Raw genomic sequence first — 21,895 nt, forward strand, 5'->3', positions numbered from 1 at the left:
AAATTTTTTATTTATTTATGATAGTCACAGAGAGAGAGAGAGCGCGGCAGAGACACAGGCAGAGGGAGAAGCAGGCTCCATGCACCGGGAGCCCGATGTGGGATTCGATCCCGGGTCTCCAGGATCGCGCCCTGGGCCAAAGGCAGGCGCCAAACCGCTGCGCCACCCAGGGATCCCTTTCTTTTCTTTTTCTTTAAGATTTTATTTATTTATTCATGAGAGACACACAGAGAGAGGCACAGACACAGGCAGAGGCAGAAGCAGGCTCCATGCAGAGAGCCTGATGCGGGACTCGATCCCGGGACTCTGGGATCACGTCCTGAGCCGAAGGCAGATGCTCAGCTGCTGAGCCACCCAGGCGTCCCTATTGTATCTTTCATACAGGGAAACACAATAAGAACAGTTAAGTACATTGAGTTTAACGTTGTGACTTAATTTTTTCAGATAGAGTTACATTTGGCACGATAAAATGCCTATGTAGGTGTCTGTGCTACAGCATTGTAACTTGTATGGACATGAGGACTTGGCACCTTAAGAAAATGATCTGGGTTATGTGATAGCACTCCAGGTGACCTTTGCTCAGGCATGGTAACCAAGCTTTTACTTTTTGTCGCTAGTGCCTTTCAAATCCTTAATAAGTTGTCCATTTGGATTTGAAAGAAATGGGCTTCTTGTGAAACTAACCTTGTCATGTTGCTGGGAAGTAAAAAAGGTGAAGCCAAAGTGAAATTGTACATGTCAGGAGGGAGGTGATCATTTGGCAAGCCTTACTCCTAGCAATGCTGCAAATGTTCTCTCTCAAGCCTTCTCACCAATTGACCAGCTCCAGAGACCAAAGTACCTGTTCAGTTAAAATCCCTTTCTGGTATGCAGTCTGTGGATGGAATGTCTTTGAGAATGAAGTTGACTCCATATTAGAGTTACCTGAGATCTCCACAAAGTCGGTGGGTCAAGTTTAAGAGTCTGTTAAGGTTTTATGGATTGCTCCTTTGTTACTCTAGGTGTTTTCCATTTTTTACTAGAAACATCCTTAAGCTTGTTACTGTTTTATTTTTTGGTTGCTGTTTTGATTTACTGTTTGTTATCTGTCCCTCCTCTTTATCTTTACCATTATGATGCCCAGGCAGAAGTATTCTTTTAGTGGAGGTGGAGAGGTGGCTAGAAGAACGTCAGGTGGGATCCCTGGGTGGCTTAGCAGTTAAAGTGTCTGCCTTCAGCCCAGGGTGTGATCCTGGGGACCCGGGATTGAGTCCCACATCGGGCTCCCTGCATGGAGCCTGCTTCTCCCTCTGCCTGTGTCTCTGCCCACCCCCCCCCCACCCCCTGTCTCTCTCATGAGTAAATAAATAAAATCTTAAAAAAAAAAGAGCATCAGGTGACCAGAATTCTTCCTCTTTCTGACCATTGGGGACTTAGTTTATTTCTGGGAGCCTGGCAGTCTTCACATCCAAAAGACAGATTAGATGATACTCATATTCAAGCTATCCGTTTCTTTTTTTAAAGATTTTATTTATTTATTTGAGAGAGAGAGCACAAACAGCAGGAGGGGCAGGCTGAAGGAGAGGTAGAAGCAGACCCCCCCTGCTAGGCAGGGAGCCCTATATGGGGCTCTATTCCAGGACCCTGGGATCATGACCTGAGCCGAAGGCAGATGCTTAACAAACTGAGCCACCCAGGTGCCCCTCTAGCTATCCATTTCTTAACAAAATTCTTAAAATTAGACATCTGCTATAGACTGCTTGTGTCACACACACACCCCCATTCATGTTAAAGTCCTTTTTTAAAAAAAATTTGAGTAATCTCCATACCCAGTTTTGGGCTTAGACTCAACAACCTTGAGATCAAGAGTGGCATGCTCTACTGACCGAGCTAGCCAGGTGCCCCCATGTGTCAAAATCCTAACCCCAAAGTGATGATGCTATTAGGAGGTAGAACCTTTGGGAGGTGTTCAGGTTATGAAGGCTTTGCCCTCATGAATGGGATCAGTGCTCTTATAAAAGAGACTGCAGAGGGATCCCTGGGTGGCGCAGCGGTTTAGTGCCTGTCTTTGGCCCAGGGCGCGATCCTGGAGACCCGGGATCGAATCCCACATCAGGCTCCCGGTGCATGGAGCCTGCTTCTCCCTCTGCCTGTGTCTCTGCCTCTCTCTCTCTCTCTCTCTCTCTCTCTCTCTCTCTCTGTGACTATCATAAATAAATAAAAAAATTTAAAAAAAAAGTTAAAAAAAAAAAAGAGAGACTGCAGAGAGATCCCTTGCCTGTGTTCTGCCCTATGAGGCTACAGCAAAAAGATGGCTGTCAGGAAGTGGGCCTGCACCAGACACTGAATCTGCCAGCACCACGATCTTGGACTTCTTAGCTTCCAGATCTGTGAGAAATAAATGTTTGTGTTTATAAGCCATCCAGTTTATGGTGTTTGTGTTACAGCAGCCTGAACGGACTTAGACAGTATCCATGTGGCATTATTGCATACTCACTTGGATAGCTGAGGATCTCTTAGTTTAAAAGCATCTAGGCAGAAGCTAGACAGTTGGGAGCCATCAGTGTATAGATGGCATACAGAATTGTGAGCTCACATGAGACCACCAAGGGAGGGAGCTGTAGAAGAGAATAGGAGCCAGCTGAACACTGAGCCCTGGGACACCCTATTGTTGATGGTTAAAGGCACACAGAAGGAACCAAGAAAGACTGAATAGCTGTGGCCAGGAAAGTAGAAGAACCAAGAAAACTGAGTGTCCTGGGAGTCAAATATGAAAAGTATCCCAAGAGGAGTGTTGTGTTCAATGCAGCTGCTAGTTTAGGTAAGATAAGGATGGAAAATTTACCGTTGGCTGTAGCGATGTGAGGTCATGGTAGATCTTGATATGCGAGCACCCTTTTGGTGAAGGGATAGCACAGAGGGGACATTTTTTAATAGAGTGGTGGGGGGAGGGGAATTAGCGAGTATGGGAACAGAAGTGGTGCTGTCACTGGAAGGGGGCAGGTATGAGGTCAAGGTTTTCATTTTTGTTTTTGAGATAGGAGAAACCAAGTAATTGTAATGTTTCATATACTGGTAAGAATGATCCAGTAGAGGGAGAAACATTTATGAAATGAGAAACTGGGGACAGTTACAGAACTGTTGTCTTTGATGAGGCAAGAAGGATCTAATACCCAAGGGGGCTGATCTTACTTAGGAGTTTAGCAAATTCATAGGAGGTCATTAGCACCAATGTCAAATGTGTTTCACTCTCTACATGTCAAATGTGTTTCACTCTCTACCTTCTTGACTGACACATGGCAGGATTTTGTTTGCTGGCTGTGTAAGTCATGGTGGGGTCATGTAACTGCTTATGACTGGTGAGTTGTTTTAAGCGACACACGTCATTTCTGTGCGTAGGCATTTAATTGTCAGTGTGAACATCCTGAAAAGTTATTTTCCCCAGTGCATGGCCCCCAGCACTGTTCCAAAGGCTGGTTGCTCATCAGCCTACATCCCTGAGAAGGGACAACAAAGAGTGGAGCCCCTAGCTGACCATTATGGACATCTAGCATCCTGTTGCTTTAAGTTGTTGTTCTTAGAGCATGAGCTTAGCCTATCCTGAGTAGATAGGCTAAGTAGATGTAGATAAAGAGGACTTAGGTAATGGTGGGGGCTTGTGGAAAGTTGGTTATGACAGTCTGTGGTGTTGCAGGGAAGTAGGCTAGTGAGCCGTCAAGCTGAGAGTGAGGATGAGAGGCGTTGGAGATTTGAGGAGAGAGCAAAGGGGATGAAATAGTCATTAGGGAGAATATTAGAGTAATTGGACCAGCAAAATGTATCATGATTATCAATCAGGCAGCACTCAGGGCCCACTTGAGGTTGGTGGCCATTATTAAAATGAATAGTTGGTGTGGGTGTATTTTTCTTTCATTGCTGTTGACTGAGTGGGCACAGGCAGGGTGTAGGCAAATAACTGGATTTAAGGAGGAATTGGATTTTGCCAGGCAAATGTGACAGAGTGGAAAGGGGGTTGGGAGATAGATACAAGAGAGTGATTATGTAGCATATTCTTTCAGGACTTTTAATCAGCCTCAGACCTATTCTTAGGGGAGTTGGCACTGAGGACAGAGAGAAATCCTAAAAGTCAAACTCCTCTCATGCTGACCTTGGTTTACAATTTACAAAGCACTTTCGCACATGGCAGCATATGAGAAAGGGTAGATGGTACCATTGGATTGACCATAAAACTGCGTAACTCTTGGCTTCTGTTGGGTTGAGAAGGTCCCTTGGATCCCCATGTGCATATCCTCTGTGCTGTATGAAGTCTCTGCCATAGTGTGCCCTCTTCCTGTTCTGTTATCCTCTCCTTTCTCTTTTCCTCTATGTATTTATTTTTGAAATGTCTGTACTTCCCCTGCGTGGTTTAAGACTGACCATGATACTCCTTGTCCTCCTTTTGTATTTGCTGCTTTTCCCTTTGTTTCATTGTGGGATTTGGCTTTCTGCTAGGCAGGTGGGGAGGGAAGAGATTAGGCATGGTGGGTTACCACAATTCAGAATTAGGCTTAGGGGTTTGATCTATAAGCCCCAAGTCATCCCTCTAGAGAACCTGTGAATTCTCCAAATTATATGTGAGAATACTAAAGCCTGGGGTTACTTGTATTATTTATGCAATAAGGGACAACTGTTACTACCTTTACACACATACCCCTTTTGACTCATGACTCCCCCCACCTCCCCCCTACACACATAGGGAATGTTGGCTGTTAATGGCAGGAATTGTCCCTAATTCTACCATTTGGTTTTAATGTACACAGTGTGCCTCTTTCAGACCACGTAGATCTAAATAATATCCCAAAGGATACTCAATCAAAGCTCTGTTCTCTCTTTGCAGCTTCTAGGTAGAGATGCTGGTTCTAATTCTGGAACTGTTTAGAGGGATGCCCTGTGTTGGTATTGGGTCACTAGAAAGCCAGAGGGGCCAGCTAGTTCTAACAGTTGTTAAATGAGTCTCTTGTGTTTCTTTCTTTAGATCCTTATCTAAAGAAGACAGGACTGGTTTGAGGAGGTCCTGCTGTCTGCTTTTTTGTGCTAAGTTTGAACCCTGGGCTGAGGATTCCAAATGCCCATTCTCATGGCCATGCGTGCAGCCCACCCTGCCCAATTTGAGAGGGGGATGATGCTCACGTGGGGCCTTTGTGCTATATCAGAGAGAAGTAGTTCATACATGGTGCATCAGGGTTGATGTTGAGCCTGGTGCTGTCCACAAGGAAGGAAGGGGCAGGCTTTAGCCATTGGGAGAAGTCATCTCTGGCTTCTAGGAACCTCCAGTGCTCTAGTTAAGGCTTTCTTTTTGGTGTCTCAGAGATCTTTAGTGCTTTCTATTAAAACATGGACAGTTTTAAGATCTTAAAAACTCCCTTGAACGAATACCATGTAGCTAATATAAAGCTAATATAAAGCATTTATTTAAAAAAAAATAAAGCATTTATTAGCATTTCCTGTGGCTAGATTTGGGAATGATGGACAATGAGGGATGGAAAGGGCAGAATCAGGCCTTGCCAACATCATAGTTTAAGCACCTGTCTGCTCAACAGCATGTGAATTTGAGGAATTTATAGGGTTTGCCAATTTCAGCTTGGGGCCACAGATTATTGCTTAAACTGATGACTCTTTGCACTGGCATCTTTGCTTTATTCATTACTCAGACCATCACCAGCATGTACATGCCTACTTTGGCCTCTCCTAGGCTGGTATGTTCATGGAGAGCTTTTCCCAGGATAAAGTCTCACAGATTGATTCTCTCTGCTTTTTGATCTGTACCTCCAGGCCAGTGCTCTGGGTTGGTAGCAGTGACACCATATGTGAGTTCATTCAGATGGGGCTGAAGTAAGAAAAACTGGCATGCCCAAATGGGTTTCTGAAACGAGCTTTCCCTTTTTTTTTTTTTTAATTTTTAATTATGATAGGCACACAGTGAGAGAGAGAGAGAGGCAGAGACACAGGCAGAGGGAGAAGCAGGCTCCATGCACCGGGAGCCCGACGTGGGATTCGATCCTGGGTCTCCAGGATCGCGCCCTGGGCCAAAGGCAGGCGCCAAACCACTGCGCCACCCAGGGATCCCGAGCTTTCCCTTTTTAAAAAAAAAATCCACTGCAGTTTTGTGGAAGAGCCTGCAAATCACCTGGAAACTATGCAAATATATTTATCTCATTTGCAATTTCATGTGCCTGAATAATACCTGCGGTGAAATTCAAAGGAAACTGTCCTTCAAAATCCTAGATCCCAAAAGCCAAGGAGTCTTGAGTTACTGGGAAATGTGGTTATATAGTGTTTCTTTTTTTTTTTTCTTTACGATTTTTTTATTCATTCATGAGAGACACATGGCGGGGGGGGGGGGGGGTGTAGCAGAGACACAGGGAGAGGGAGAAGCAGGCTCCATGCAGGGAGCCTGACAAGGGACTCGATCCCAGGTGTCCAGGATCACACCCTGGGCTGAAGGCGGCGCTAAACCGCTGAGCCACCTGGGCTGCCCAAGTACCTGTTTCTTAATGTCAAAGGCCCAAGAGACGGAAATGTTCATTACATTTTTTTTAAAAGATTTTATTTATTTATTCACGAGAGACAGGAGAGAGGCAGAGACCTAGACTGAGGGAGAAACAGGCTCCTCACAGGCACAGGGAGCCCGATGCGGGACTTGATTCCCTGACTGGGATCATGACCTGAGTCATGAGACCCAGGAGTCAGCAGACCCTCAACTGCTGGGCCAACCAGCTTCCCCTCATTACATTTCTTTACAGAAGAATAGCCTTGGAAGTTTGAGACCGTCCCTCAAGTCATCATTCTTAACAGTAGAAAGGTGAAATCATGAGCTTTCAAAGATGCCTAGTTTTCTTTGAGGTTAGCCCCTTCTGAAAGGAAGGCTGGACCAGTGAAAGTTAACCCTGCCTTTTTTGCTCTGTTAATTTAAGAGTTATTTCTGTCCTTCTCTCAAGTGTTGTTTCCTTAGAGTAACTTTTACATTTTGGAGGAATGCATGCTGGATCGGTGTTTGGAGTCATGAGAAAGTAAAGAGAATTTTGGTAGAGAGGGAGCCAGTTCAGGAGCCATTCATGAAGTCACAGTTGTTCGAAACACTTGTACACTCCCTCTCTGCATGAATTATTCATTTCGCTGCCTTTGTGATAATAGCCACAGTGTTCAGTCTCTAAGACTGTCTTGTGATATATTCTTCTTTTGCTAAAGGGCTACATTTCAGCAGCCTCATTTGATTTAAAAGGCAATCCAGCATACCACACATACCATTCGAGAAGAATGTGGGGATCCTTCCTGCTATGGAAATGTCATGCATGCTTAAAGTGACAAAGTTTGTCACAAGCAATGGTTTCAAGTACTTTGTAATTCTTCTTGGATCTTCAAAGCAGTTAATTGGAAGGGTTTTCATTTTCGATAAGAAAACACTGAATTATTTGTTTTGCTTTTTAATGTCAAAATTATTGAATTGGAAATGCAGAATATCCAAAACATAGAGGGAAGGGAGTGAGTGTGTTTCTTAAACTATGATAAAATAAAATAAAACCCACATAACACAAAATTTACCATTTCAGCCATTTTTAAAGGTCTCTGGTACAGTAGTGTGAACTATATTCATATGGTTGTGCCACAGATCTATAGAACTCTTTAATCTTATAAAACTTTCATCTTGTAAAACTGTATTCGTTAAGTAACATCTCCCCTTCACACTTCCCACCCCCAGCCCCTGGCCACCACCATTCTCCTTTCTGTTTCTAGGAGTTCAATTGCTTTGGATACCTTGTATAACTGGAGTCCTGCAGTATTTGCCTTTTTGTGACTGGCTTATTTCATTTAGCATGATGCCCTCCATGATTCACCCATTTTGTAGCATATGACAGGATTTTTTCTCCTTTTAATTTATATTCTAAAAAATTTTAAAAATTTATCCATGAGAGACGGAGAGAGAGGCAGAGAGACACAGGCAGAGGGAGAAGCAGGCTGTCTCACAGGGAGCCTGATGCCAGACTCGATCCCGGAATCACACCCCACACCCTGAGCCAAAGGCAGATGCTCAACCACTGAGCCACCCAGATACCCCAGGATTTCCTTTATTTTAAAGACTGAATAATATTCCATTGCCTGCGCATAACCGCATTTGATTTATCCGTTAGTTCATCTGCGAAGGTAGAGCACCCTTTTGTATGGTGTTCTCAGGAAAGCTTTCCTTGGGAGTTAAAGCAACTGAACCACAGAGAACATAGAAAAATCCAATGTGAGTCAGTCATGCTAAGCCATAGAACTTTTGTGATACCTAACATTAGACATTGATACTGGCAAAACTTAGAATTTCATAAACAGAAATTCTAGTATACATGGTTTAGGTTCATACTCCTCCCCCCCCAACACTCCTCCCTCCTGTCACCCCACACACCCCTCTTAGAATGAAAGTCTGTCAGAGGGGCCTTAGGGCATGATATGTCTAGGAGGCAGCACTAGAGCCAGAGTCCCGCCTATACAGACTGACATGTGCCTATACAGACTGACATGCGCTCAAGTGCTGGCCCAAGGACCCGGTGATAATCGATGGCATTTAGTCCTCAATTTCTGCTTCTCTGACCCTCTAGAGGGAAGAGAGAAGGGGAGAGGGGCGGGGTGGGAAGGCAGCTGTTATAGCAGTGAAAGGATGGATGACCTATGAGCTCATTAGGGTTAGTAATGGGTTCTCTCACTGGACTCTGGATCTTTCTCACACATGAGCTTCTCTGTGGATTCCAGCCCCGACTCAGAGCTAAAGCAGCTCTGACTAAAGCAAAACCGCACCAGCAATCTGCTCTGTGGTCTGAGTTTAGTCTAAATGTTGCCAGAGCCCCAGAAGACAAAAGGTTTGACTTGAAAGAACACATGGTTTGTGAGACTGTAGTGTTACTTTCACTTTTTCTTGACTTTGGTTCTTCCTCAGAGCAAAAGGAGGAGGCAGATGGGGAGGCCTGATTGGGGTAGTGGCTGGGCTCCCTGTCCTCACAGATGCCCTAGTGGCAGCAATTTCCTGTCTTCAGCAGGTACAACCTGTGAGGAGGAGCCTTTCCCGCCCACTCCCTGTCCCTTTATTATTCTTGGATAAGGGTGAGGAACAATGGAGGGTGGGAGCACCTCTTTTCCTTTTCCCTGCAGGTTGCCAGACCCACACAAAGAGCAAGCACTCTCCATTCTGTCACTGAAAATGCACCCCCTTCGCCCACCCTCAGGGGACTGTGGGAGTACCTTGCCTGTCTCTGCTGCGAATTCTTTGCTTTCCTCCAAGGAAAGCCCAGCAGGGTGCTGTTGGGTGGATGAGGACAGGAGAAAAGCTTTCATAAGTGCCTGACAGCTTTGAGAGAGAGACCTTAGGTGCCTGGGGGAAAATGCTTCTGTGCTTGCAGCGTGCCTCCCTGGAGACCCCCACCCCAAGGGCACTTCAGCAATGGAGGCCAGGTGCAGGGGAGGGGGAGGTGTGGGGCATATGGAGAGGACTATGGGCCAGGTGCAGGGCTCTGCAGCAATGGCAGCTGGCTCTGGCCTGCCTTCTGAGACCAAATGCTGGGGACAAGGTATACACTCAGGAACTGCCAAGTGGCAGGGCAGTAAGCTGACTGACTTTTCAGGCATGAGTGGGGGGGGGGGGGTTGCTGACACTTTGTGTTGTGGATGACAATTTGGAGATGTGAAAAATTTTAAGAGATTGTTAGCAAGTGCGTGTGTATGGCTTGTAAAAAGATGTCTGCACCATTGATTTCGTCTCCTGACATTTTTTTCTTTTTTTGGAGTCTCTTGACATTTTTTAAAGAAGATTTTATTTTCTCATTTGAGAGAGAGCAGAGGGAAGAGCAAAGGGAGAGGGAGAAGCAGACTCCCCACTGAACAGGGAGCAGGATGCAGGGTTCCATCCCAGGACCCCGGGATCAAGACCGCAGCAGAAGGCAGATGCTTAACCGACCATGCCACCCAGGCACCCCTAGTCTCCTAACGTTTTTCTAGGAAAATCTCCCAAGTTTACCACAAAGTTGGAAGAATTTTATAATGAACACACATACGCCTACCTTCCAGATTAGTAGCATTTTAAGATACTTGTTTTATCAGATAATCTAATCATCTAGTTGTTCATCTAACCATCCATTAGCCCATCTTATTTTCTGGTGTGTTAAGAAAAATATTTGCCCCTGAATGCTTCTGCATTATAGGTTCAGTATTTATTTTTTAAAAAGATTTTACTTACTTACTTACTTACTTACTTACTTATTTATTATTTGAGAGTGAGAGAGCACATAAGCAGGGCGAAGCATGCTCCTCCACTGAGCAAGGAGCCCTCTGTGGCACTCGATCCCAGGACCCTGGGATAATGACCTGAGCTGAAGGCAGCTGCTTAACCAACTGAGCCACCGAGGTGCCCAGTGTATTTTTTAAACTGTTTTTCAGTTAAAATTTGCATACAGTGAAATGCACAAATTTTTAGTGTAGAATACAATATTTTCTATCCTTTTGTCATATTTCACAAAACTAAGCTTCTGGTTCTAGTCACAGAATTTCTACATATTTAAGAAGTGCAGTTTTTTAAAAAGATTTATTCATTCTAGAGACAGCACATGTGCATACACACACACACACACACAAACATACCCACACATAGAAACACGAGTGGGAGGGAGAGAGAGGGAGAATCTCAAGCAGACTCTGCACTGAACCTGCACTGAGCCTGGCGCCCGACACAGGACTTGATCCCACAACCCTGAGATCACGACCTGAACCGAAACCAAGAGTCGGTCGCTAATGTGCTCCCCAGGTACCCCAAGAAGTACAGTTTTGAAAGTAGTTGAGAACGAGAGCATATGAGGAGCATATTGTAAAGATTATATTCAGTGTAACATGAAGTTTATTCCTTTACCACCCCTGACCCTTACCTTAATTCTCCCCCCACCCCCACCCCCACCATTGGACAGAGTAGAAAGTTAAGTAGTTGATTGGTGAAGATTTTTTTTTTAAGGATCCTAAGGTGAAGGGCTAGCTACAAAGGGACTTCTGACTTTTGCCATTTGCCTGTTGGCAACCACTTTCTTCCACTTTTCCTTTCCTTTTTTAAAAAAGATTTTATTTATTCATGAGAGACGGGGGGGTGGTGGTGGTGGGGAGCAGAGACCTAGGCAGAGGGAGAAGCAGGCTCCCTGCAGGAATCGGGGACCCTGGGATCACGCCCTGAGCTAAAGGCAGACTCAACCACTGAGCCACCCAGGTGCCCCCACCTTTCCTTTTCTTAAATTCAAGGAGAAACTGTTTAGTCCTCCCAGTTCATAACAACCCAAAACTCTCCCTTGATTCTTTGTAGCTGTTCTATGAAAGTCCCAATAGAATACTCCATGGCAATTTGTGATGGTTTGTGTCCATGTAGAATTAAGGGTCCCTAGGAAATGGCAGATTACTTCAGTATTATGAGGGCCCATTTGTCATGCTCATTAGGAAAATGGGGAATGCAGATGTTGATTTTTATTTATTCTTGGTTCACTGGGGGAATCCTTACTTGGCATTATTTAATTGTCTCTACACCACTGCTCTGCCACGCAGCTTGAATGATGGAAGAAAAACCCCAAACCTGGGTAGGACAAGAATTTGCTCTGGGTCTTTGTGATGTCCTGTCTTAAAATGGTGGGGAGGCGATTGGAAAAGGTTTGGTTCTACAAATATTCAGTGTGTGCATCCAAATGCCAGGTGCTGAGGGTGAAACCAAGAAACTTAAAGATACACAGTCTAGAAGGAGTGTACTGTTTACTTGGGATGGAGAGAAGATGTAGGTATGTGATAGGTCATGAAGGATCCGGATAATCTGTGCAGTCAGGAGTTCAGAGAACAAGCAGTGGCTGGCAGCTGGTGGTGAGGAAGGTTTCTGGAGGAGGTGGTTTGAGGTGGTGGTTCTCTGTGGACAGAGAGAAAGGCAGAGGGCTTGCTGGGTCCCTGTAGATTGCTCACAGCAGAGATGCTTTTTTCCTTCAATCCAGCAGATTTGAGGAGGTCTTGATAGATATTGTCGAAAAGGCAAATTGTCAAGATTATGTCGGGCCTTAATTGGCAGATCATTTAAAAAGGCCATTACATTCTATAGTTTCTGGGATTAGTTTCCATTTTTCACCTGTGGTTAATAGAAATCATACTACACTAGAGCTTTGCTTTTTTTTTGTTTTGTTTTGTTTTTTTGGTCAAGAGAAAGAATGGTATCCATTTCCTGATTTATTATTTAAATAAAGAATTTGTGTGAGTGGTTTCTAAATAAGCTTATGAGAGAGAAATGATGCTCAAACAACCTGTGTGGCATACATTTTTAATCTGAAGGTGTAAAGGCAAGTGTCCCTCCGTCTTCATGAGAAGACTGAAGAGTTAAAAAAAAAAAAAACGACTGAAGAGTTGTGCTCCTTTTATTAATGGGGACGTGGTCACTGTTTCAACCACAAACCAACAAAAAAGGCCCAGTAGCATTTCTTATGTATAGTTACTCATCTCCTTAAATGTTGCCCCCCCCCCCCCAAAAAAAAAAAAAACCGAAGGGATAGGAAAACCAGAAAAGTGAGGGGGGAAGCTGGTGATTTAAAAAATACAATGAGTAACTCATTGTGGTGACTAATACCAGTGGACTCATAATGATTTAACAGTAGTGAATTTAGAAGGGATATAAGTAGCAGGAGAGCTATTTAAAGATCACTTTAATACAAAAGACCGTGGAATTGGTCACATGAATCAGGAATCCCTTTGGGAAACTTGGAAGTAGTTCATTTCTTTCACCCCTACAGAAGTCTGTCTCTCCTTTATCTCAAGGAGTCATCTTGACGAAGTTAGAGACCAGTTCTTGCAAGTATGGCTCCTTTCCCACTTGCTTCTTGGGGAGATTTCTTGGCTAATGAGTGTGCTTGTGGTTTTGCATTGAAGAAACACTGGGTGTCCACTGAGAAGCAAGAACAAGCAATTGATTTAAAAAAAAAAAAGGTTGGTGATGGTGCCTGTGAACTAGACACGAGAGGTTTGCTGGAATTTATTCTCAGTTTTTGTTTCTTTTTCTTTTTTAAAGATTTTATTTATTTATTCATGAGAAACACACACACACAGAGAGAGAGAGAGAGAGAGAGAGAGAGAGAGAGAGAAAGAAAGAGAGAGGCAGAGACACAGGCAGAGGGAGAAACAGGCTCCATGCAGGAAGCCCCATGTGGGACTTCAGGATCCAGGACTCCAGGATCACAACACAAGCTGAAGGCAGACGCTCAACCACTGAGCCACCCAGGCCTCCCTCAGTTTTTGTTTCTAATCATGGTGTACAAATAAAAGAATAGATCAACCGTCCTTTTTGTAAACATTTCATTCAATTTTTTTAAGCAGAAAGTTTTAAAATTGAGAATTACAGCATTTAAATAGAGCAACTGTACAGCTGACCAAAAAAGTGCAAAGATGGGAAAGTCCATGGTAGAATTTCCAGTTATCTGAGTGTTAACCAGAAAATGTTTTTTTCCCCATCCTTGTTGAAAATATATTTTTAAAAGATTTTATTTATTCATGAGACAGAGAGAGGCAGAGACATAGGCAGAGGGAGAAACAGGCTCCCTGAGGGGAGCCTGATGCAGGACGTGATCCCAGGACCCCGGGATCACAACCTGAGCTGAAGGCGGATGCTTAACCACTGAGCCACCTTGGTGCCCTGAAAATATTTTTAAATGTTCATTTCCCTTGAAACTTCTTTTTCCTAACTCCACTCAACCCCGACACAGATAAGGGGATTCGCTGTTATTTCTTGTCATGTAGGTATGTGATAGGTCCTATTTTTATTATTTTTTATTTTTTAAGTGTTTGAAAAGATGTTATTTATTTGAGAGAGGGAGCATGAGCCAAGAGACAGAGGGAGAGGGAAAAGCAGACTCCCTGCTGAGTATGGAGCCTTATGCAGGGCTCCATTCCAGGACCCTAGGGTCAGTACCTGAGCTGATTGAGTGAGCCCCCAGGCACCCCTGTCTTATTTTTATTGATACTGATTATTGACTGGTCTCTTGTCATCCTCATTAGACTGAGGCCAAGGCCACCATGTGGGTTATTATTACAATACCAGCACCCATGGAACCCAGTGTCTAGCAAGTCCTAGGTACTTAATTAGTTGATCAAAGAACTAATACCATAAATCATACATTAAAAATGGATTTATCTAGGTAGTGTCTTGGGGATTATGATGCTGTATCGGATTTTTTTTTCTTTTTTTTTTCTTTTAAAGACTTTATTTATTCATGAGAGGCACAGAGAGAGAGGTAGAGACACAGGCAGAGGGAGAAACAGGCTCCATGCAGGGAGCCTGACGTGGGACTCAATCCCCGGGCTCCAGGATCATGTCCTGGGTGGAAGGCAGGTGCTAAACCACTGAGCCACCCAGGGATCCCCTGTATCAGATTTTTTTTCTTGAAAAAGATCTCAAACTCACTAAACCTAGAACATAATTACATATTCAATTTTTAGTTAAAATCTTTATTTTTAATTTTTTTTAAAGATTTTATTTATTCATGAGAGACCCGGAGAGATAGAGAGGCAGAGACACAGGCAGAGGGAGAAGCAGGTTCCATGCAGGGAGCCCGACGTGGGACTTGATCCTCGGTCTCCAGGATCAGGGCCTGGGCTGAAGGTGGCACTAAACCACTGAGCCACCTGGGCTGCCCGTTTTTTTCTTTTTTTAAAAAAAAGGTTTTTTTATTTTTTTAAAAATTTTTTATTTAATTATGATAGTCACAGAGAGAGAGAGAGAGAGAGAGAGAGAGAGAGAGCCTGAGACACAGGCAGAGGGAGAAGCAGGCTCCATGCACCGGGAGCCCGATGTGGGATTCGATCCCGGGTCTCCAGGATCGCGCCCTGGGCCAAAGGCAGGCGCCAAACCGCTGCGCCACCCAGGGATCCCCAAAAAAAGGTTTATTTATCTTTAGTAATCTCTATACTCAATGTGGGGCTCCAACTCATGATCCAGAGATCAAGAGTCACATACTCTACTGACTGAGCCAGCCAGGTGCCCCTCCCATTGTTTTTCCTGTTGCATTTTATTTTCTCTCAGTATTTGGGATTTCCAGGCACTTGGGTCACTCTTAAATTTTAGATGTATATATAGATAATATGTAATTTATAATATATTTTAATTTATAATATATAACAAACATATTTAAATATATTATAAATTCTACTGAATAAGTATTTCTTTTTTAGTATGATAAATATATAAGAAAATTACCTCAATGTGTGAATTCGAAGAGCATGAATAGGGAAGACAAAACCTCAGGTTTTCTTGGTGAAGATATTATCTGAAGGTCTTTGAAGAATTTATTGAACGAAATATTTAAATTCAGGTCTATAGGCAAGTTCATGAACAATTTTAATGGTTTAGAAATAATGAATTGAAATTCTTTTTTTTTGAATTGAAATTCTTATTAAAGCATATGAGATTCTCTCCGTTTAATTTCTTCAACATGAAAAAGCATACCCTTGCATGTAAAGCTATACATAGTTTAAGTGATTTTGTCTTAAATTTAGCAGGCTTATTTTTCAGAGCTAGGGGTGCTGAGATGCAGACTCACGAAATACCGTTCCCTCCAAACTGATGGTTAATTTAGATGAAGTTTTAGAGTACCAGCAAAAACATTTTATACAGCTTGGTGTTGTATTAAAGGAAAATTTCATGTAAAATTTTTGCTTTCACAATTAGAACAAATTGTTTTTAAAAGGAAATAGTTTGTAAGATCCAGTTTGGTTATCGCATTCTATCATTTATAAGTTTTGTTGGTTATATGAAAATGAGAAGCGAATACAGAGAGGGATTTTTATGGACATTTGATGGAAGAGTTGCCTCAGGCTTTTGCATGCCACCTTAATGCTCTTAAGTTGAGAGCATCTCCGTTTTTATGTCTTCTGGCTTGGGCTGGGGCCAGGTGTTAAAAGTATTGTCTCTCTTATGTAGGATCACTATTTCCAGTTGGTTCTGAAGTTACTATAAATGTTTATCCTGTAACATTCAGAGATCGAATGCTTTCCCATCTTATCTGAGTTCAGGACTTTGCAAATAGGTTAGTAAATGGCATGACTCTATTTTCATTTTGACATCTAAGCACCCCCAAAGGGATTTAATCCTTTAAATTTTTTTTTCACATTAGCAATGTTTGATATCTATTTCCTAAAATCAAACTTCAGAATGGAATGGAATTTAACATCCTGGGTTTATTAGAGCCTCTCAGCAGAGAGCAGTGGCAAGGAACACGGATGATAGAAATGTTTTACAAGGAAGATATTGAATAGACCAGGAAATGCTATAGGATACATTATATTGAAGTGCAGAAGCCAAACCATATGGGAACTGGTAGACTCTTAGCTATTTGCAGGAAGATGAGAAGTGTGTGTGTGTGTGTGTGTGTTTTAAGAGAAAAAGGGGCAAAAGTGCAGAGGGAGAGAGCAAATCCCAAGCAGGTCCACACCCAGTGTATGAGCCCTATGCAGGGCTTGATCTCACAACCCTGAGATCATGACTTGAGCCAAAATCAAGAGTTGGATGGACCCTTAACTGGCTAAGCCACCTAGGCACCCCAAGGATGGGAAGTTTCTAATGTTGGTCACCACTAAAGTGCATGGGTTGATTCAGACTGTAGAGGATGTGGCACAAAGTAAGGGCTCAATAAATGTGATGAATGACCGAATTCATTAAACCTTATCTTAAAATTCTGGAATGCTAATGAAGCTTGAATCTGACAACTTAAGAAAATAAAGCGAACATTGTTTTATGTAGCGTTAGTCAAGTCATAGAATCCATTGTACAAAGAGATGGTGCCTATTGACGCTATAAAATAAGCTCAAGAAAAATTGGTGTAAGGTGATGATTGATGGGGAGGGTAAGAGGTGTCTCTGGTAACTCTAGAAAATAGGGTGCCACCTAGTGGAACCATTTCACTAATGGCGTATTTTGCATTAAACACTTTGAAAATTTAGGTTCTTCGTAAAACCTGTAGCGATTGATTTTCTTTCTCAAAGAGTGCTTTTTTAAAACTTTTTTCTTTGAGTTAATTTTGTATTTGCTGAAGAGTTGTAAAAATAATACAGTTCCTATATAATCCTCACCCAGCTTCCTCAATCTTACATTAACAATGATACACTTATCAAGACATGGAAATGAACGTTGATGCGAAACTACCGACCCAATTCCAGATTTTGTTTGGATCTCGCTATTTTCCCACTGATGTACTTTTCTGTTCCAGGATCTCATCTAGGACCTACAGTGTTTTTTTTTTAATAAAGATTTTATTTATTTATTTATGAGAGATACACAGAGAGGGAGAGAGAAGAGAGAGAGGCAGAGACACAGGCAGAGGGAGAAGCAGGCTCCATGCAGGAAGCCTGACTTGGGACTCAATCCCATGTCTCCAGGATCAGGCCCTGGCCTGAAGGCGACACTAAACCACTAGCCACCCGGGCTGCCCCCCTACAGTGTTTTTAGTCATCTAAAAGAGATGAGAGATCCCTCATCTCCAATCTGAGACAGGCCCTCAGTTCAAAGAGTGTCTATTATAAATAATCTCTTAGGAGTTTTTGATAATAAAGAGGATTTAGAATATAAAAGGTAGTCATAAAATAAGAATTTTGATCTGGATTCTCGTGGTGAGCATTGTAGAGTTGTCAAATCACTATGTTGTACACCGGAAACTAGTGTAACATTGTGTGTCAGCTATACTTAAATTAAAATATTTGATCTAGCAATATTTATCCTGTTTATACATTTCATTTCACCCAATCTTTTTTTTTTTAAGATTTTATTTTTAAGGAATCTCTACACCTAATGTGGGGCTTGAACTCACGACCCTGAGATCAAAGAGTCAGTCACATGCTCTATCAACTGAGCCAGCCAGGTGCCCCTCCTTTAAAGACCACCTCAAGTCTTTTTTTTTTTTTTTTAAGATTTTATTTATTTACTCATGAGAGACACAGAGAGAGGCAGAGACACAGGCAGAGGGAGAAGCAGGCTCCACACAGGGAGCTTGATGGTGGGACTCGAGGGACTTGATCCTGGGACTCCAGGATCATGCCCTGGGCCAAAGGCAGGTGCCAAACCGCTGAGCCACCCAAGGATCCCTCCCTCAAGTCTTTTAAAATCACTTTTTATATTCGGAGAGTGCTGTAGAAAGTTTTACAAAAAAAGCTACTGAAAAGTAGTGAGAGGCAGGAATGAATCTTTGACAGTTTTCTCATTTTACTTGAAAGAAAATTGAGCCATAGGGGAGTTTTATATTTTCCTTCACTTGAACAGCAGTTTCATGCACACCGGCAGGTAGAAAAAAGGACGACAAATTACACAGCAATTGAAAAGTAAACCTCATTTCACTGACATTTTTTATTATGACAGTAACTGAGATTTAAAATGAAAGACGAGACTTCTCAAATTTTATACTGTCGAATAAATCAAATGTATTATTCCTCAAAAGTTGGTATCTTTAATGCTTTGAAATGCTCTCAACACATATATGCTTATCGAGTTTTATCTAGTTTTTTTATTTTTTTTTTTATTTATTTTTTTTTTTTAAATTTTTATTTATTTATGATAGTCACACAGAGAGAAAGAGGCAGAGACACAGGCAGAGGGAGAAGCAGGCTCCATGCACCGGGAGCCCGACATGGGATTCGATCCTGGGTCTCCAGGATCGTGCCCTGGGCCAAAGGCAGGCGCCAAACCGCTGCGCCACCCAGGGATCCCTATCTAGTTTTTTTAAACCAATTATTGGAATTATCAATTTCAAGACTTTTAAAGTAACTTTTTGCTGCTTTGTATGTAGAAATAAAGATTTGTATTACAAGTTACTTCAAAAATACAAGTGATTTTGCTTTTGTTTTGTTTTGTTTTTTTGTTTTTTGGTCCTTAAACATCAGTTATTTCGCTCTCAAATTAACATAATGGTTTGAGGAATCATGATTAAGTTGGAAGATGCTGTGTAGGAAAGAAGAAATGACAAGTTGGGGGTGCAATGTGAAGCTTACTTTATTTGGTTTATGGCTTCATTACTCAGACTATTGCCTTTTGCACTGCATGAGTATCCCCTGAATCTGTTGACTTCAGTGAATTCTGGGGTACCTGAAAGTAGTGGGAAGGCCTGGAATTTCCACACAGGATATAACATTATCCTTTAGTGTTGCCCCTTACCCACCTTTCTCAGATCAACTCCAGTATGGTGATACCATATGAAATGAAACTTCCTTCTAAACCAAGAGGAATGACTCAGGAAGGCCTCCTTGGCCAACAGAAGACTGGCTTATTCAGAAAACTCATCATCAGGTTGATGTTGGCATGAGGGAAGGATGGATGTGCTATGTTTCCAAGATACCAACAGTTTTTTGAGCTGTGGTCTGCCCTTAAAGTAGCCAAGCTTGCAGAGGCTGTGGGACTTTGGAAAGCCAGAGTGTCTGCTTTCCCAGAATGCTTCACTTGACTGGGAAATACAAAGGTGTTGCTTTTCTATTAATTGTATAAAAACCATATTTTTTGCTCAGTACATTTTAATTCCTGTCTTTTTGTATGTGCATACGTCAAGTTATTTGAGACTTAAACACAGAAAGGAATTGCCTGCTGTTAAGGCAACCTAGAGAAGTAGAGAAATCAGTGATTCAGATTTCTTAACCCTACTATTAGGAACCTTTCTCTCATTTCCTTTGACCCCAGGCAACACAACGGGGATGGAGGTGGGGGCACTTCTCACCTGGTGCTCTCCTGTCTGACAGAAATAAATTAGTATATAGTATTTATTCATATGTGTAGCTGTTAGCTATTACTCCGGTTTGGGTAAAGTAGTTGAAACTTAACCAGAGCCTCAAGGAATTAATAACTGAAGGCCAAGGACTTAACCATTTTAGGTTTGTGAACATTTGAGCAAAGTGAGAATTTTGCTGCCACTCACTTGCTACTCACACTGGGGCCAGCCCTGCCAGTTTCTAATCACATAAGAAACACGCAAAGTGAATTTTATAAAAACTGCTAATTATAAATATGATTTCCTCTGGAACACAGGAAGCAAGCATTTGTGAGGCCTGGGAATGAAAGGAGGCTTTTCCAAATGAAGCCGTTTACACCCATGTACTAAATAGATTGTATATGTCTTGTGAACTGAACTTGAGAGCTGCATATACACATTCCGAAGGATGTGGGAGAGATCAAGAACTTCCCTATTTGGCTGTATGATTCTAGAAATTTGTATGTCTATATGTTTATTCTAGGTGGAACCTTAAATAATTTTTACATTCAAATAATTTGGGGGGCACCTGGGTGGCTCAGTGGTTGAGCATCGTACTTTGGCTCAGGGCGTGATCTCAGAGGCCTGGGATGGAGTCCTGCATCAGGTTCCCCGCAGGTAGCCTGTTTCTTTCTCTGTGTTTCATGAGTAAACAAATCTTTAAAAAAAAATTCTGTGCTAATGTTTAGCAAGGTAGTGATTATTTTTCATGTGCCTCCATGTTTTATTTTGACAATTAACCATTAAGTATTTTTCTTAATACGGACACATTTTTTATTATTTTAAGTAAGCTCTATGCCCAATGTGGGGCTTGAACTAATGATCCCAAGATCAAGGGTCACATGTACTACCAACTGAGCCAACCAGGCACTCTGTCATAAGACATTCTTAAATAACATTTTTGTTCCATTTCTGTATTTTATCTCACAGTAAGTGGGAAAAATTATATTGCTTCTTCTTGCAGTTGTTAATAAGCAAACATTTCTTTGTTCTTTTTTTTTTTTTTTAAAGTATGCTCCACACCCAGTGTGGAGTCCAATATGGGGCTTGAACTCATGACCCTGAGATCAGCGTCTGGGGTGAAATCAAGAGTCAGACACTTAACCAACTGAGCCACCCAGGTGCCCCTCTTTGTGCTTTTTAAGGAGAACTTCTTTATTTTTTTATTTTTTTAATTTTTTTCATTTATTTATGATAGAGAGAGAGAGAGAGGCAAAGACACAGGCAGAGGGAGAAGCAGGCTCCATGCACCGGGAGCCTGACGTGGGATTCGATCCCGGGTCTCCAGGATCGCGCCCTGGGCCAAAGGCAGGCGCTAAACCGCTGCGCCACCCAGGGATCCCGAGAACTTCTTTAAAATGGTGGAAGTCAGACATTATATGCATAGCGTGAAGGTCCAAGGAAGGTAGTTGGAGTGACAAAAGAGGAGTTCATGCTCCCCTTAGAAATATCGAGAGATCGAGTGTCCCTTTGTACAGTAGTTAGTGTAAACCCACTTATTCTGAATGAATTTTCTTCTACTGACTCTCAACGTAGGTTCCTTTATGTTAACTTTTGACTACAGTAGTAGTTACTGCTTTTTAAGATTTATTTATTATTCATTCATTCATTCATTCATTCATTTATTCATTTATTTATTTATGAGAGACACAGAGGCAGAGACATAGAGAGAGGGAGAAGCAGGCTCCCTATGGGGAGCCTGATGCGAGACTTGATCCTAGGACTCCGGGACCAAGGCCTTAGCCAAAGGCAGACACTCAACCACTGAGCCACCCAGGTGCCCCAGTTACTCGATTTTTAAAAACGGACTTTTATCACTGCAAATTGAGAACACTTCAAGTGGGTATAAGAACAAGGCTGTTTAAAATGAATGACCAGGATGTTAAATTGTCCCCTGGGTTGTTCAATGTTATGTGTTTGAGTCCTTATGTTCTGTGAGTGAGTAGTTTCTGTTTCGTACTTTGTACAGTTCTTAGTACTTCATAAATTTTGGGTATTCTATAGCTATATTGGGTTCCCAGAGCATGTAATATTCTTAAATTGAAGGCCTATGGAAGAGTCTTGTACAGTGTTTAATGAGTGCTAAGGTTTTCCTCTATTGGAATTATGAAAAAAATACATTTTTCTTT

At 42.3% G+C, this 21,895-nt stretch overlaps 1 long non-coding RNA gene across 4 annotated transcripts in view; it reads left to right on the forward strand.

Moving 5' to 3' along the window:
- Positions 1-21,895, forward strand: part of LOC140628789 (uncharacterized) — a 112,033-nt gene that overhangs the window by 30,201 nt on the left and 59,937 nt on the right. The window lies entirely within an intron of this gene.

The sequence above is a fragment of the Canis lupus genome, chromosome X (assembly GCF_048164855.1).
Source record: "Canis lupus baileyi chromosome X, mCanLup2.hap1, whole genome shotgun sequence".
NCBI lineage: Eukaryota > Metazoa > Chordata > Mammalia > Carnivora > Canidae > Canis > Canis lupus.